The following is a 14,796-nucleotide window of genomic DNA, read 5'->3' on the forward strand; positions in this document are numbered from 1 at the left end:
GGTGGACAGTGTGATTACATTGGTGGACTTACATTGGTGGACAGTGTGATTACATTGGTGGACAGTGTGATTACATTGGTGACAAGTGGGATTACATTGGTGGACAGTGTGATTACATTGGTGGTCAGTGTGAATACATTGGTGGACAGTGTGCTAGATGAACAATGATTGGTGGTCAGTGGAAATACCTACTTGGGCCAATAAAATATCCGATTTGATTGGACTAATCTGCTGGGCTCTTCTCCTGCTGCGTCGCGTGCTGCTGATGCTGCTGCTGTCCTGAGAATGTCAGTCAAACTTCCTACGACATATCGCAGGCATAAAAAATACACTTTTCTCTAACGTCCTAGTGGATGCTGGGGACTCCGAAAGGACCATGGGGAATAGCGGCTCCGCAGGAGACTGGGCACAAAAGTAAAAAGCTTTAGGACTACCTGGTGTGCACTGGCTCCTCCCCCTATGACCCTCCTCCAAGCCTCAGTTAGATTTTTGTGCCCGAACGAGACGGGTGCAGGCTAAGGGGCTCTCCTGAGCTGCTTAGTGTAAAAGTTTAAAGTAGGTTTTTTATTTTCAGTGAGACCTGCTGGCAACAGGCTCACTGCACCGAGGGACTAAGGGGAGAAGAAGCGAACTCACCTGCGTGCAAAGTGGATTGGGCTTCTTAGGCTACTGGACATTAGCTCCAGAGGGACGATCACAGGCCCAGCCATGGATGGGTCCCGGAGCCGCGCCGCCGGCCCCCTTACAGAGCCAGAAGACTGAAGAGGTCCGGAAAATCGGCGGCAGAAGACGTCCTGTCTTCAATAAGGTAGCGCACAGCACCGCAGCTGTGCGCCATTGCTCTCAGCACACTTCACACTCCGGTCACTGAGGGTGCAGGGAGCTGGGGGGGGGCGCCCTGAGACGCAATAAAACACCTTTTTTTGGCAAAAAATACATCACATATAGCTCCTGGGCTATATGGATGCATTTAACCCCTGCCAATTTTTCCATAAAAAAGCGGGAGAAAGGCCGCCGAGAAGGGGGCGGAGCCTATCTCCTCAGCACACCGGCGCCATTTTTTCCTCACAGCTGGAACTTTGAGACGTTTTAGAATACAGCTCTTGAATATAGAGCCTATGATTGTATCCCATATTCACATTTAATCTGACATCTAGCAATTGTGTTTGACTGAACATTCAATAGTGTCAAACAAACAGCCTGGTAACTTTACTGCAACAATTGTTACAATTTAATTGCTGCTAGTCATCTAGCTGACACTTGCAATTGATGTGAATGTAGAATATTATTTGATACAGAACTTCAGTGAGGATAAGGGTTTTTATGGTAGATATATATCTGGGGTATTGTGCATTTTTATTGTATCTTAATAAATATTTTTTAATATATCAAAAATCCCTTTGGACACTTTGGTTGTGAATTAATCCGGGATCGCAGGGTCAGTTAGTGCTGAGCGCTTCTATTTTCCACCCATTTCTTCTCCGTTGGAGGAAGGCTCCCTGACTCTCCCCTGCAGTCCTGCACTACAGAAACAGGGTAAAACAAGAGAGGGGGGGGGGCACTAAATTGGCATATAAATATATACAGCAGCTATATTAGGGAAAAACACTTATATAAGGTTATCCCTGTATATATATAGCGCTCTGGTGTGTGCTGGCAAACTCTCCCTCTGTCTCCCCAAAGGGCTAGTGGGGTCCTGTCCTCTATCAGAGCATTCCCTGTGTGTGTGCTGTGTGTCGGTACGTTGTGTCGACATGTATGAGGAGGAAAATGGTGTGGAGGCGGAGCAATTGCCTGTGTTAGTGATGTCACCCCCTAGGGAGTCGACACCTGACTGGACGGTCTTATGGAAAGAATTACGTGATAGTGTCGGCACTTTACAAAAGACTGTTGACGACATGAGACAGCCGGCAAATCAGTTAATACCTGTACAGGCGTCTCAAACACCGTCAGGGGCTATAAAACGCCCGTTACCTCAGGTCGATACAGACACTGACACGGACACTGACTCCAGTGTCGACGGTGAGGAAACAAACGTATTTTCCAGTAGGGCCACACGTTACATGATCACGGCAATGAAGGAGGTTTTGAACATTTCTGATACTACAAGTACCACAAAAAAGGGTATTATGTGGGGTGTGAAAAAACTACCCGTAGTTTTTCCTGAATCAGATGAATTAAATGAGGTGTGTGATGAAGCGTGGGTTTCCCCCGATAAAAAACTGCTAATTTCTAAAAAATTATTGGCATTATACCCTTTCCCGCCAGAGGTTAGGGCGCATTGGGAAACACCCCCTAGAGTGGATAAGGCGCTCACACGCTTATCAAAACAAGTGGCGTTACCGTCTCCTGATACGGCCGCCCTCAAGGAACCAGCTGATAGGAAGCTGGAAAATATCCTAAAAAGTATATACACACATACTGGTATTATACTGCGACCGGCAATCGCCTCAGCCTGGATGTGCAGTGCTGGGGTGGCTTGGTCGGATTCCCTGACTGAAAATATTGATACCCTGGACAGGGACAATATATTATTGACTATAGAGCATTTAAAGGATGCATTTCTATATATGCGTGATGCACAGAGGGATATTTGCACTCTGGCATCAAGAGTAAGTGCGATGTCCATTTCTGCCAGAAGAGGGTTATGGACGCGACAGTGGTCAGGTGATGCGGATTCCAAACGGCATATGGAAGTATTGCCGTATAAAGGGGAGGAGTTATTTGGGGTCGGTCTATCGGACCTGGTGGCCACGGCAACGGCTGGGAAATCCACCTTTTTACCCCAAGTCACCTCGCAGCAGAAAAAGATACCGTCTTTTCAGGCTCAGTCCTTTCGTCCCCATAAGGGCAAGCGGGCAAAAGGCCACTCATATCTGCCCCGGGGCAGAGGAAGGGGAAAAAGACTGCAGCAGACAGCCTCTTTCCACGAACAGAAGCCCACCCCCGCTTCTGCCAAGTCCTCAGCATGACGCTGGGGCCTTACAAGCGGACTCAGGCACGGTGGGGGCCCGTCTCAAGAATTTCAGCGCGCAGTGGGCTCACTCGCAAGTGGACCCCTGGATCCTGCAGGTAGTATCTCAGGGGTACAAATTGGAATTCGAGACGTCTCCCCCTCGCCGGTTCCTGAAGTCTGCTTTACCAACGTCTCCCCCCGACAGGGAGGCGGTATTGGAAGCCATTCACAAGCTGTATTCCCAGCAAGTGATAATCAAGGTACCCCTCCTACAACAGGGAAAGGGGTATTATTCCACGCTGTTTGTGGTACCGAAGCCGGACGGCTCGGTGAGACCCATTTTAAATCTGAAATCCTTGAACACTTACATAAAAAGGTTCAAGTTCAAGATGGAGTCACTCAGAGCAGTGATAGCGAACCTGGAAGAAGGGGACTATATGGTGTCTCTGGACATCAAGGATGCTTACCTCCATGTCCCAATTTGCCCTTCTCACCAAGGGTACCTCAGGTTTGTGGTACAGAACTGTCACTATCAGTTTCAGACGCTGCCGTTTGGATTGTCCACGGCACCCAGGGTCTTTACCAAGGTAATGGCCGAAATGATGATTCTTCTTCGAAGAAAAGGCGTCTTAATTATCCCTTACTTGGACGATCTCCTGATAAGGGCAAGGTCCAGAGAACAGTTAGAGGTCGGAGTAGCACTATCTCAAGTAGTACTACGACAGCACGGATGGATTCTAAATATTCCAAAATCGCAGCTGATTCCGACGACACGTCTGCTGTTCCTAGGAATGATTCTGGACACAGTACAGAAAAAGGTGTTTCTCCCGGAAGAGAAAGCCAGGGAGTTATCCGACCTAGTCAGGAACCTCCTAAGACCAGGCCAAGTGTCAGTACATCAATGCACAAGGGTCCTGGGAAAGATGGTGGCTTCTTACGAAGCGATTCCATTCGGCAGATTCCACGTAAGAACTTTTCAGTGGGATCTGCTGGACAAATGGTCCGGATCGCATCTTCAAATGCATCAGCGGATAACCCTGTCTCCAAGGACAAGGGTGTCTCTCCTGTGGTGGTTACAGAGTGCTCATCTCCTAGAGGGCCGCAGATTCGGCATTCAGGATTGGGTCCTGGTGACCACGGATGCCAGCCTGAGAGGCTGGGGAGCAGTCACACAGGGAAGAAATTTCCAGGGCTTGTGGTCAAGCATGGAAACGTCACTTCACATAAATATCCTGGAACTAAGGGCCATTTACAATGCCCTAAGTCAGGCAAGACCTCTGCTTCAGGGTCAGCCGGTGTTGATCCAGTCGGACAACATCACGGCAGTCGCCCACGTAAACAGACAGGGCGGCACAAGAAGCAGGAGGGCAATGACGGAAGTGGCAAGGATTCTTCGCTGGGCGGAAAATCATGTGATAGCACTGTCAGCAGTGTTCATTCCGGGAGTGGACAACTGGGAAGCAGACTTCCTCAGCAGACACGATCTTCACCCGGGGGAGTGGGGACTTCACCCAGAAGTTTTCCACATGATTGTGAACCGTTGGGAAAAACCAAAGGTGGACATGATGGCGTCCCGCCTCAACAAAAAACTGGACAGATATTGCGCCAGGTCAAGGGACCCTCAGGCAATAGCTGTGGACGCTCTGGTAACACCGTGGGTGTACCAGTCAGTGTATGTGTTCCCTCCTCTTCCTCTCATACCAAAAGTACTGAGAATCATAAGAAGGAGAGGAGTAAAGACTATACTCGTGGCTCCGGATTGGCCAAGAAGGACTTGGTACCCGGAAATTCAAGAGATGCTCACGGAAGACCCGTGGCCTCTACCTCTAAGAAAGGACCTGCTCCAGCAGGGACCATGTCTGTTCCAAGACTTACCGCGGCTGCGTTTGACGGCATGGCGGTTGAACGCCGGATCCTGAAGGAAAAAGGCATTCCGGATGAAGTCATCCCTACCCTGATCAAAGCCAGGAAGGATGTAACCGTACAACATTATCACCGTATTTGGCGTAAATATGTTGCGTGGTGCGAGGCCAGGAAGGCCCCTACAGAGGAATTTCAACTGGGTCGATTCCTGCATTTCCTGCAAACAGGACTGTCTATGGGCCTCAAATTAGGGTCCATTAAGGTTCAAATTTCGGCCCTGTCAATATTCTTCCAAAAAGAACTAGCTTCTGTTCCTGAAGTTCAGACGTTTGTCAAGGGAGTACTGCATATACAGCCTCCTTTTGTGCCTCCAGTGGCACCTTGGGATCTAAATGTAGTTTTGGGATTCCTAAAATCTCATTGGTTTGAACCACTCACCACTGTGGACTTAAAATATCTCACATGGAAAGTGGTAATGCTGTTAGCCCTGGCTTCAGCCAGGCGCGTCTCAGAATTGGCGGCTTTATCCTATAAAAGCCCTTACCTAATTTTTCATACGGACAGGGCAGAATTGAGGACTCGTCCTCAATTTCTCCCTAAGGTGGTTTCAGCATTTCACTTAAACCAGCCTATTGTGGTGCCTGCGGCTACTAGGGACTTGGAGGATTCCAAGTTGCTGGACGTAGTCAGGGCCCTGAAAATATATGTTTCCAGGACGGCTGGAGTCAGAAAATCTGACTCGCTGTTTATCCTGTATGCACCCAACAAGCTGGGTGCTCCTGCTTCTAAGCAGACGATTGCTCGTTGGATTTGTAGTACAATTCAGCTTGCACATTCTGTGGCAGGCCTGCCACAGCCAAAATCTGTAAAAGCCCATTCCACACGGAAAGTGGGCTCATCTTGGGCGGCTGCCCGAGGGGTCTCGGCTTTACAACTTTGCTGAGCAGCTACTTGGTCAGGGGCAAACACGTTTGCTAAATTCTACAAATTTGATACCCTGGCTGAGGAGGACCTGGAGTTCTCTCATTCGGTGCTGCAGAGTCATCCGCACTCTCCCGCCCGTTTGGGAGCTTTGGTATAATCCCCATGGTCCTTTCGGAGTCCCCAGCATCCACTAGGACGTTAGAGAAAATAAGAATTTACTTACCGATAATTCTATTTCTCATAGTCCGTAGTGGATGCTGGGCGCCCATCCCAAGTGCGGATTGTCTGCATTACTTGTACATAGTTATTGTTACAAAAATCGGGTTATTGTTGTTGTGAGCCATCTTTTCAGAGGCTCCTTCTGTTATCATGCTGTTAACTGGGTTCAGATCACAAGTTGTACGGTGTGATTGGTGTGGCTGGTATGAGTCTTACCCGGGATTCAAAATCCTTCCTTATTGTGTACGCTCGTCCGGGCACAGTATCCTAACTGAGGCTTGGAGGAGGGTCATAGGGGGAGGAGCCAGTGCACACCAGGTAGTCCTAAAGCTTTTTACTTTTGTGCCCAGTCTCCTGCGGAGCCGCTATTCCCCATGGTCCTTTCGGAGTCCCCAGCATCCACTACGGACTATGAGAAATAGAATTATCGGTAAGTAAATTCTTATTTTTTTCCATACGATTCCAGGCGATCACGATATATCACGAGTGCAGCACTAGCGCTCTTGAGGATCCGATTCGACTCTTGCGGGGCCGCGCATCGGATCGGATCGGATACACAGCCAAAATGCCCGATTTCACCCAATATATCGGTCCGAATGCCCGAAATGGGCTGAAATCGGGCATTGGTGGTCATTCCGAGTTGTTCGCTCGCTAGCTGCTTTTAGCAGCATTGCAAATGCTAGGCCGCCGCCCTCTGGGAGTGTATCTTAGCTTAGCAGAATAGTGAATGAAAGATTTGCAGAACTGCTACTAAATAATTCCTTGCAGTTTCTGAGTAGCTCCAGACTTGCTCCTAGACTGCAATCACTTCAGACTGTTAAGTTCCTGGTTTGACGTCACAAACACGCCAGCCACTCCCCCATTTCTCCAGCCACTCCTGCGTTTTTACCTGGCACGCCTGCATTTTTTAGCACACTCCCTGAAAACGGGCAGTTTCCGCCCAGAAACACCCACTTCCTGTCAATCACACTATGATCACTCGAGCGTTGAAAGAACATTGCTCGAGCTTGTGTAAATCTACTAAGTTTTGAGTTAAATTACTAAGCGCATGCGCGCTGCGTACCATGCGCATGCGCATTTTCCACCTAATTGCTCCATTGCGAAAACCGGCCACGAGCGAACAACTCGGAATGACCACCATTATCGTTCTAGTGTATGGGGCCCTTAACAAACTGTTGATAAGTGAGATGCACAAATGGCCCCTTCATACTGAATCACAATCAATCTATGGATTTATCATTCCAGTCTGACCATATACCCAGTTAGACATATTTTCACAAATTATTGCTTTTCCTAAACAATGCACTTATCATTTAAATTAAAATAATTTGCATACACTGTTGCAAGTTGTAAAACAAATATCAATGATTTACCAAAACAAATATCAACACTGCTCCAAAATGATCAGACTTTCAGCGCAATTTACTGAATGACATCCTGCAGCACTACGCAAATTGTAATCCTTCATCACTTTTATTCTATGTCAATCAGTAAATATACTCTGATACTCAGTATTATATTAAAATATGGAATTACAGTTTATTGGTGCATAGAATTGACATGAATTCAAAAGAATTGTAATCAAACAAAAAATACTCAACATATATGTGAAAGTTCTTAAACATGTCCTTTATATCTTCAATCATCTGTGGGGGACCCATTATCAAGTAATACTCAGAATCAGTAGTCAAGCTCACCGCATATGTACTAAGGCCCTCATTCCGAGTTGATCGATCGCTAGCTACTTTTAGCAGCCGTGCAAATGCATAGTCGCCGCCTGCGGGGGAGTGTATTTTCGCTTTGCAAGAGTGCGAACGCCTGTGCAGCCGAGCTGTACAAAAACATTTTGTGCAAAACAAGACCAGCCCTGTAGTTACTTATTCTGTGTGATGATTGCTGCGATGAAGGTCCCGCTATTGACGTCAGATACCCACCCAGCAAATGCCCGGCATGCCTGCGTTTTTCCAAACACTCCCAGAAAACGGTCAGTTGACACCCATATACTCCCACTTCCTGTCAATCTCCTTGCGTCCGCCAGTGTGACTGGAAGCGTCGCTAGAACCTGTGCAAAACAACAAAGCTCTTTGTACTTTGTGCATTGCGGTGCATACGCATGCGCAGATTAGCCCCGTTCTGCCATAATCGCTGGGCTGCGAAAATCCGTAGCGAGCGATCAACTCAGAATGACCCCCTAAGCACAGACAAGTCGCATGGCTCCCTGTCTTAGTCAAATCCCAATAAAACGCAGGGAAGACTCCCTTCATATACTGTCCCTTTTGCTTATGAAGCTATCTTTTCCGCTTATAGGCTATACCCCCTGATCCTATTCTAACTCATATTTGGATGTAATGCTCAGTGCACTCACTCTTTGGACCTAATTCAGCTGTGATCGCTGCTGTACGTTTTTGCACAGCGGGTGAGCAGATCTGAACTGCACATGTGTATGCACCGCAGTGCGCCGGTGCGTCGGACGGCTACAGCGGGCATACACAGTCAGCAACAGGATGGTGCGAAGGATCCATTCGCACGGGCGTTTGCAAGGTGATTGACAGGAAGAGGCCGTTTATGGGTGGCAACTGCATACCCTCCAACTGTGTCTATTTTTATGGTCTGTACCGGCCAAAAAGGGCTTTGTACCGATTTTTGACTCACCAAATTTCCATTGAAAGTATAGGAAAGGGGACGTGCCCCTTTTGCTAATTTGTACCGTTTTTTAGTGTCAAATGTTGGAGGGTATGCAGCTGACCGTTTTCTTGGAGTGTCCGGAAAAACACAGGTGGGCTCAAGCGTTTTCAGGGAGGGTTTCTGACATCGGCTCCAGCCCAGATCAGCAGGATTCAATTGCACTGGATAATTCCTGGGCTGCGCAGATCCTGCACAAACTGATTTTTGTGCAGCTCTGCAACACATGCGATCGCACACTTGCACAGCGCTTTTCCCCTCCCCCTGTAGGTGGTGACTATCTGATCGCAGGGCAGCAAAAAACGCAGCCCAACGATCAGATCTGAACTAGGCCCTATATTACCAAATCTTCTCTTCAAGGTCTGTTATATGCTGTCTTAAGTAGGTGTACAGACTCCTTCTCAGGGCCTCACTGCAAGGCATATAGAAGGTCTGTTTCTGTTACAAAAACAAGGTCTGTGTACAGAGATGTGAGAACTACTACACTGGGCCTAACACAATAAACTGCAAGGTATGCACGATTCATTTTATTCTGGCGCATGTCACAAATGTTTTATTCTCAGTCAGTCGTCCATGATAAATTTAAGGCTGGACAAATGCCAGAGGGTTGGCTGCTGGGTAAGTGCAAATGGCAAACACACATTCCTATATGCTAATTAATTATGGGCCGAATTCAGAGGCTATCGCTGCAACGGCAGCGATTGCACTCTGAAGCCCTTTGTGGAGTGCGCTTGCGGATCGGTGGTCTCACTGGTGCGATCGCCTCTGCCTGATTGACAGGCAGAGGTGGTCGCGGAGTGGGAGGGGGCGTGCCAACAGCGTTAGAATGCAGTTGGGGGAGGCATTGGGAGGGCGCGGTCCGGACAGTTGCTGGGGCGGGCCACGGTGGCTGCATGATGTCACATGCAGCTGCTGTGACCCAAAACAAAAAAAGCTAGGCTGCGCAGGCAGGGAGCTACTCGCTGGGTACGAAAGTATCACTGCGGTGCTTTCGCACCTGTGCGGGGGGGGGGGGGGCTGACATGCGGGACGGACTGTGTATTTTTAGCACATCTTTGATCAACTCTGAATCACCCCCTATGTTTGTTCATACTCTATGTTTGTGTTACAGGTGATCCTGGGTATGGCTGTTTCTACTGGCATCTGACTCCATTGTCACTTCCAGATTCCACTGCTGAGCACAAGTATAATGTTGCACATAAGGCCACTAGGTCAGTGATAGATGTTTTGGTCTATTAAAATCTCGGCTCCATTGATTGGACCATTCTATTAGCATTTTGTTGTATTCCCCTTTAAAAATATCTGACACTGTGTCTGTGTATTTATTTCAAACCAATACAACAGTAATTGTTAATTTTTTTAAAAGGTCACAAACTTAACTTTTTTTTAATCTCCTCAGCCTACCCCTAGATGAGCCCTGCCCTATACGTGGAGTGTCACCTGGCTCTCGAGTGCGCAATGTGTGTCTTGGTGGAGAATCCTTGGGGGTTGTGTGTGGGGTGCTACCTGCCGAAAGTGCTTGTTGATGCCTCAGGTAACCAGGAAATTTTTTGGGTCCCTAAGTTTAAAATGGTTGCTTTTAAATCCCAGGATGCATTATTTTGAGATTCCATCATGCGTAATACAGATTGATGGTAGGAATTTTTTGTCTTCAACATTCTAAAGTATGCCTTAAGAAATTGTTCATTATCCTCATCCTCATCATGTGCAGGAATGTGTCGTGACATTGATTATTGTCATTGAGAATCTGCTCTATTGTGTTTGCAACTCTGGTCACCTCATATTTGCGATAATACACCTGGTAAGAGGAGCCAGAGGCTGTCTGCTAGGCCGCTTTCACCTCCTTGGCCATCTTACTTTTCACCTGCCAATTGTTGTCTTACAGGTGTCCTCACTCCCTCACAATTGATGGCTGCCACCACCTTCTCCCAAATGGCGTTCTTGTGCCATGTGTAGATGCAGGCAGATTTACCTCAGTACAACATACAATACTGCTGCAGCAGGGCCACATTCTCTGCAAATGTGAACTGCACATTAAGGCACCTCTTTGTCTTAGTGTGCTGCCTGGGCAAGTCCTCATTGTCCCCATCACTGACCTGGGCTGCCACCCAGGGCCGGCTCCAGGCACATTCCAATAGAGCGGCCGAACAGGGCGCCACACTTAATGGGCACCGCTAGCTCTCACCGCCATATTGTAGCCTGGAGCCAGTCCCTACAGCAGCAGCGTCTGTCCCAAGCGCCAGCTTCCTGTGCTGTCACCATGGCGCACACCCCTCCACGCCGGGTCACCATGGTGCACATGCGCACTCCCGCATGCCAGCTTTGCTGTCATCATCCACCATGGTGGACAGGGCAGAGCTGGAGCAGGTGGTCGCCCAGCAGGGAGAGAGAGTCCGGAGCCTGAAGCAGAGTAAGGCCAGCTCAGAGCAGGTAAGCCCGGGGTGCCACTCAGAATCACAGGCTGCACCCAGCGCCGGGGACTGGAGTGAGACTGGCGTCCGGCAGAGGGGTGAGCCTGCAGGTGCTGTGAGGTGTGGGACACGCCGGTGGCTGGTGGGCCCGGCCCGGAGGACGGGTGTACTATGACCAGCAATGCACGTGTGTCAGCTTTCTCTGTACTTATCCCCCCATGTCATGTATAGCCAGAGGTGGGGATCCCTGTACCCCTTCCCTCCCATCATGTGCTGCTGTACCCCTTCCCTCCCATCATGTGCTCCTATACAGCTTCCACATTATCCCTGTACCCCTTCTCTCCCATCACGTGCTGCTGTACCCCTTCCCTCCCATCATGTGCTCCTATACAGCTTCCACATTATCCCTGTACCCCTTCTCTCCCATCATGTGCTGCTGTACCCCTTCCCTCCCATCATGTGCTCCTGTACAGCTTTCACATTATCCCTGTACCCCTTCCCTCCATCAGGTGCTTCTGTACCACTTCCCTCCCATCATGTTCTCCTGTACCCCTTCCTTCACATCATGTGCTCCTGTAACCCTTCCTATAATGTGTATCTGACAATGTGGGGGCATAGAATGTGTATCTGACACTGTGGGGGCATATAATGTGTATCTGGCACTGCACTGCTGGGGACATATATTGTATCTTGCACAGTGAGGACATGTAATGTGTATCTGGCACTGCTGGGGGCATATGTGTATCTGGCACTGCACTACTGGGGGCATATGTGTATCTGGCACTGTGGGGGCATATAATGTGTATCTGGCACTGTGGGGGGCATATAATGTGTATCTGGTACTGCACTGCGCTACATATGTGTATCTGGCACTGTTTGGGCATATAATGTGTATCTGGCACTGTGGGGGCATACAATGTGTATGTGGCACTGCACTGCTGGGGACATATATGTATCTTGCACAGTGAGGACATGTAATGTGTATCTGGCACTGCTGGGGGCATATGTGTATCTGGCACTGCACTACTGGGGGCATATGTGTATCTGGCACTGTGGGGGCATATAATGTGTATCTGGCACTGTGGGGGGCATATAATGTGTATCTGGTACTGCACTGCGCTACATATGTGTATCTGGCACTGTTTGGGCATATAATGTGTATCTGGCACTGTGGGGGCATACAATGTGTATCTGGCACTGCATTGCTGGGGGCATATGTGTATCTGGCACTGGACTACTGGTGGCATATGTGTATCTGGCACTGTGGGGGTATATAATGTGTATCTGGCACTGCATTGCTGGGGGCATATGTGTATCTGGCACTGGACTACTGGTGGCATATGTGTATCTGGCACTGTGGGGGCATATAATGTGTATCTGGCACTGTGGGGGCATATAATGTGTATCTGGCACTGCACTACTGTACTGCGCTACATATGTGTATCTGGCACTGTGGGGGCATACAATGTGTATCTGGCACTGCATTGCTGGGGGCATATGTGTATCTGGCACTGGACTACTGGTGGCATATGTGTATCTGGCACTTTGGGGGCATATAATGTGTATCTGGCACTGCACTGCTGGGGGCATATAATGTGTAGCTGGCACTGTGGGGGCATATAATGTGTATTTGGCACTACTGGGGGCATATGTGTATTTGGCAATACTGGGGGCATACTGTATGTGTATTTGGCACTACTGGGGGCATATGTGTATCTGGCACTGCACCACTGGGGTCATTATTTGTCTAACACTATACTGGAGATGTGTAAGGAACACTACTGTGGGTGTTATGTGTAAGGCTGCTAATTGTGTGTGTGTAGAGGGGGTATGAAATATATTTATTTATAGTTTGATTATATAAAGTTACGAGGCCACGCTCACTTTTCCAGGAGCACACATGCCTTCGGCGCGTGCATGGTGGGGCGAGGGGGGGGCACTTCAAAATTTTCTCGCTCAGGGCGCTATTAGGTCTGGAGCCGGCCCTGCTGCCACCTCCTCCACCTCACTCCCCTCTGGCCCTGACATCCTCCTAACCTCCAACTAACACAGAACACAAAAAAATAAAGATATACAAACACACTCCTCCACTACCACTACATAACCCACAGACACACACAAAGAAACACTGACAAGAGACAAAAAAAAGGTAAAGACAGAAAAATAAGACAGACCATTAATAACAAAGAACACAAGACTACTTACACACATTATTCAGCACTCAGATATTGCAAAAAGACAAATCCACCCAACACACCAACTCGCCTGCTCTCTCTTCTCAATTCTTTTAACGGAACCCATGAGGCTCAGACGGTTTGGGGCATATATATATATATATACATATATATATATGGCACTGGCATGTCACTGGCACATGTGACAAACAAGACAAACATTCGACAAACAAGATTTTGTCAAACAGGAATCATAGTACAGATTTGAGTGTTTGAGATGTTGAAATCCTTCCATGTTTCTGTGACGCCGATTGTGTTCAGGGCGGGCTAAAGACAATTCTTAGTAAATTTACCCGTAAGGCTTAGTACATCTGCCTCTTATAGCCATGCCATTCACACCCATTCACCATTGTAATATTCCTTCTCTAATCAGTCATCCCTTTGTATATAGGTTATATGTTGTTCCGCAAAATGTATTTTTATGCCCTGTGATCTTCTCCCACATATACTCAGTCACCATCTATTTTCATATACTGTATACTGTATATCAAATATTTTTTTCCCTCAATAATGTGCACCTCGCTCTTCACCCTGGATTTGTCATAGAGATCACTGAGAAGAGGGGAGGTTGGGAGTCCCCCTCTCTCTTGAGCAAGCATTAATAGATGCTGTGCCGACATTAATTCACTCCAGAGAGGGATTGGGGGCATGTTCTGCAACTCCTGGAGCATTGGGCATGTCCCCAGCATGATGAAAATGCGGGAGTGGCTCAAGGGCATCCACTGGGATGGGATCCGGTCTCTAGGTCGACACTATCTAGGTCGACCACTATTGGCCGTCAGTAACTAGGTCGACAGGGTTTCTAGGTCGACATGTTCTAGGTCAACAGGTCGATTTTTTTTCTTTTTTTTTAACCTTTTCATACTTAACAATCCACATGGACTACGATTGGAACGGTAATCTGTGTCGAGCGAAGCGGGGCACCTTGCCCGAAGCATGGCGAGCGAAGCGAGCCATGCGAGGGGATACGTGCACTACTTGGGGTTCCCGGTCACTCCTTCGGGTTCCCGGTCACTCTACGAAGAAAACTACACCAAAAAAACATAAAAAATCTCATGTCGACCTTTTGACATGTTGACCTGTTGACATGTCGACCTGAAGACCCTGTCGACCTAGTTACTGTCAACCAATAGTGGTCGACCTAGTTACTATCTACCTTCCATACCACACCCCACTGGGGTGCCGTCAGTACTATAGGGCTAATGGTCTGCTATCCTCACCGTTTCCTTTTGATCATGCCTACATAGGACCACTTTCGGAATTTTTTTCAGAGCCACTTTAAATTCCCAATCCACCCCTGCCCCAACTGCAGCACATTTCCTAAGGAAACCATGCCGAATGTGTCCAGAGACCTTCTATAGTGTTGCTGTATATTAAATACCTAATTCCCCAAATTGTGTGCCTGATTCATAATCTTGTTATGGTGGTAGGAAATTTACAATCCCAGACGGGAGTATGTTAACAACATACCACCCAGACAGACACAAGCCAAATAAAATACATGAAA

At 48.1% G+C, this 14,796-nt stretch overlaps 1 long non-coding RNA gene across 3 annotated transcripts in view; it reads left to right on the forward strand.

The window, feature by feature from the left end:
* Positions 1–10,008, forward strand: part of LOC134957544 (uncharacterized) — a 221,689-nt gene extending 211,681 nt beyond the window's left edge. For all 3 annotated transcript variants that reach the window (XR_010186654.1, XR_010186656.1, XR_010186655.1), the window contains exon 5: positions 9,756–10,008. This is a non-coding gene — a long non-coding RNA (uncharacterized LOC134957544). The remainder of the gene's footprint in view (positions 1–9,755) is intronic.
* Positions 10,009–14,796: the final 4,788 nt, after the last annotated feature.

This window comes from Pseudophryne corroboree, chromosome 9 (genome assembly GCF_028390025.1).
Source record: "Pseudophryne corroboree isolate aPseCor3 chromosome 9, aPseCor3.hap2, whole genome shotgun sequence".
NCBI classification, from domain to species: Eukaryota; Metazoa; Chordata; class Amphibia; order Anura; family Myobatrachidae; genus Pseudophryne; species Pseudophryne corroboree.